At 41.6% G+C, this 3,382-nt stretch overlaps 1 protein-coding gene across 1 annotated transcript in view; it reads right to left on the reverse strand.

The window, feature by feature from the left end:
• CNTNAP5 (contactin associated protein family member 5) overlaps window positions 1-3,382 on the reverse strand; it is a 314,549-nt gene that overhangs the window by 228,098 nt on the left and 83,069 nt on the right. The window lies entirely within an intron of this gene.

Below are 3,382 nucleotides of genomic sequence, written 5' to 3' on the forward strand. Positions count from 1 at the left end.
ATCGAGAGAGGTATTACTACCACTCTATACAACTCTGGTGCACCCGCCACTGGAGTATTGTGTTCAGTCTTGGACCCCTTGTTACAGGAAGGATATAGCCAGCTTAGAGTCAGTGCAGCATAGGGCCACAAGGTTGGTGGCCGGTTTGCAGGGGATGGGGTATGAGGCAAGACTGAGGGAACTGGGTCTCTTCAGTCTGGAGGAGACTCAGAGGGGATATGTTGGCGACATACAGGTATGTGAGGGGGTGTCACACGGAGGTGGGTAGAGACCTGTTCTCCCCTGCAGAGGAAGGCAGGATGTGCTCCAACAAAGCTCAGGGAGCCAAGGTTCCATTTGAATGCCAGGAAGCACTTCCTGACAGTTAGGACCCCGAGGATGTGGAATGGGCTTCCACGAGAGGTTGTTGAGGCCCCATAGGTGAGGGTGTTCAAGGATAGGCTGGACATGTTCATGGTGGACATGTCATGAGCAGAGCCGGCTGGAGCCAGGGGTCAGACTAGATGGCCCAGAAGACCCCTTCTGACTCGCTCTGTTTCTATGTTCTATGTTTCTATGTTTCTATTCAAACTATGCAGTTCAACAAATCCACACCCTGGGAAAATATACTTCATTCATAATGCGCCACCACCATCACCACCAGACCCATTAGCAGTTGTAAATGTCCATTAATGATAGATCCAACACACGCACATAGCAAACTCATTGCAAAACACCATTTCTGGAGTTGGAACTCTTCCTAGTGCCCTAGATTCTCTCTGATCACATCTGTGTATGAGAATCTCCATCCCAAACACAACTAAGGTTTTAAAGTAGATTCCCCTCCTTCCAACCCCCTGTCACCCAGGAAGTCTGCAGAAGCTGTTTAACTTGGCACTACAGCTATTTATGTATGTGTTTGCTGGTCTGTTAAATTTAGATGCTGTACTACTGGCAAATGCCATCAGAGACATTTAAAATCATTAAAGCAGGCAAACAAACAAAACAAACAAAACCAAACAAAAAGCAATAAAGCAGCAAAGAAAATACAATTATAAAAATGCAGTATGATAGGTCTTTAAAACTGCAATGTTATAAAATACCAACACATACTATATTGATATCATTAAAGGGACAGCACTAAAATTAATAATCATACCAACAAGTTAACAATTAAATGCTTGCTGTAAAAGGAAGGTTTTAACCTGCCATCTAAATATATATGAAGAAATGCCAGATGAAAGGGTATTCCAAAAATAGGGAACAGAACATAAAAGGTTCTTTCCCTGGTAACCACTGAACACACCACTGTGGGTGGTGACACTTAGAGAAAAACCTCCAAAATTTGCCTTAGCAACCAATCATTCTGCTTCCCCTTTCCCACCAACACTTTTCTTCCATCTCCTCCACTTCACCTGTCTGTGTTATTTTGCTATTGGTCCAGTCTAGCCTCCTAAGCTACATAGCATTGAGGTTCCACTTCAAGCTGTCCAGCAAAAAGCCTTAGCATGTGCAACGTTTAGGAGAGCACTGCTGGCCCAAGTTCCTGATTAAACAGAAAGCCAACTCCTGAATCTGAAACTGAAATTCACTGTTTTTTATCCTTCCTTTTTATATCCCTCTTGAAATTCATAAATCTTAGTATTTTAACCTTTCTTTCCCTTGCAAGTTTTCCATTCTCAGCTTTCCACTCAACTTTTAATGTTGCCAAATCCCGTGTTTCCACATCCTGAGCTTCTCTACTGCATTGGATCTCCAGCCCACTTATCAGTTCCATAACATATTCCCCATTCTCTTATTCGAACATGAAGTGTCTCTGTCTCCATCTTTCTCTGTCTACATACCATACCAGGCAGTCCAAGGTTAATTGGGTTAATATAATAAACTTCTCAATTCTGTAACAAGGCTCATAGTGTGGGATAATCTTGCACGTTTTGTAATATAAAATACATTCAGAATCAGTATGATGTAGTGATTAAAATATTGGAGTAGGTCTCTGGAGATCAAGTTTGTAATAGCTATTTAGCCATGACTTTGGATCAGTACCTGCTTCTTAGACTAACATGCTTTGTTTTGTAAGTTGTCCTAGGCTCCTTGCAGGGAAAAAGTTGGGTATAAATATAATAATAAATTATGATGTGTATTTAATTATGTCTTCCCTGGTTTGAATGTAAAGTGCAATCATCATCCCACCCCCCCACCCCACCCCAGTGCACTTATTTGAGTCAAGAAGAATATTTATAAGGGATCACCAATGCTAGTTTCACTTTGTGCTTTTGATGTTTTGAAAATGAATGATGCTTAAACTGTATTTCCATGAGAACTGAAATCAACAATGCCTAAATAAAACTGTCATACTTCTCAACATACTAAGAATGTAAAAAGCTAAGTTTTTATTGGTTTATAGTAATTACCATACACTGAATCTGACAATGCATAATAGCAGGGAAGAAGATAAAAATGATACACTCTTCTAAACATATTAACCTGCATCGACATGAAAGCAGCTGCCTCTTTCTTAAGAAGTGATGGGCAGGTAAGGAATCATCAAGTAATTTGTGTGGAAGGCACAGATAAGATGTGCCAAATGCAATCTGTGCCTCTTTGCCAATGAAGGTCACCCAAGTGACTAGGGCTGTGATCCCATTCTCATATAACTGGGAATGTACCCCCCTGAACATTGCCCAAAGCAATCAACAAGACTTCCTTCTGAGTAGACCTGTGTAGGATTGTGCAGTAAACAGACAATCTAGCACATCTGAGGTCGCAATCTTAATCATATATATTAGGGATCCATTCTCATGGAATTCAATTTTGAGTGTACTTGATTAGGACCTCACTGTATGTTCCACTGAATAGAACTACTTCACAGAATTCAGCTATGCAGAGAGTAATTTGTGCTTCCAGGACTGTTGTGCAATTAATACCTATTAGGAAGCATGTGCCACTGGAAACAGTATTAGCATCAGAGGCTTAAATATCAACATACATAAAATCAGTTGCTTTATCTTAGGGACTGGTAAGTTGTACTGACTATGCACAGGAATCAGGCAAAAAATGGCAGTCCAAGTTCTTTTTATTTTGACCAATATGTTATGGTCCAAGATACCGGGCTGTAACTGATTGGCCAGAAGGTTGCAAATAATTGGCAAATGCTAGTTCTATGTAATTAACACAACATTCCTATTATTTTCATGAGCACAACATGTCACCGGCCCGACCCATGAACGTGGACACACTCTGGACCTGGTTTTCTCGACGGGGCAGGAAGAGGGTGGTCTGAGGGTGAGGAATTTACGCTTGACTCCCCTGTCATGGTCAGATCACTTCCTAGTGAGGTTTGTGCTCGAGAGCGACCTCTCCCTCTGTAAGGGTGCAGACCCGATTGTGTGGGTCCGCCCCC

This window comes from Varanus komodoensis, unplaced genomic scaffold, assembly GCF_004798865.1.
Source record: "Varanus komodoensis strain SLA01 unplaced genomic scaffold, ASM479886v1 scaffold32, whole genome shotgun sequence".
NCBI classification, from domain to species: domain Eukaryota; kingdom Metazoa; phylum Chordata; class Lepidosauria; order Squamata; family Varanidae; genus Varanus; species Varanus komodoensis.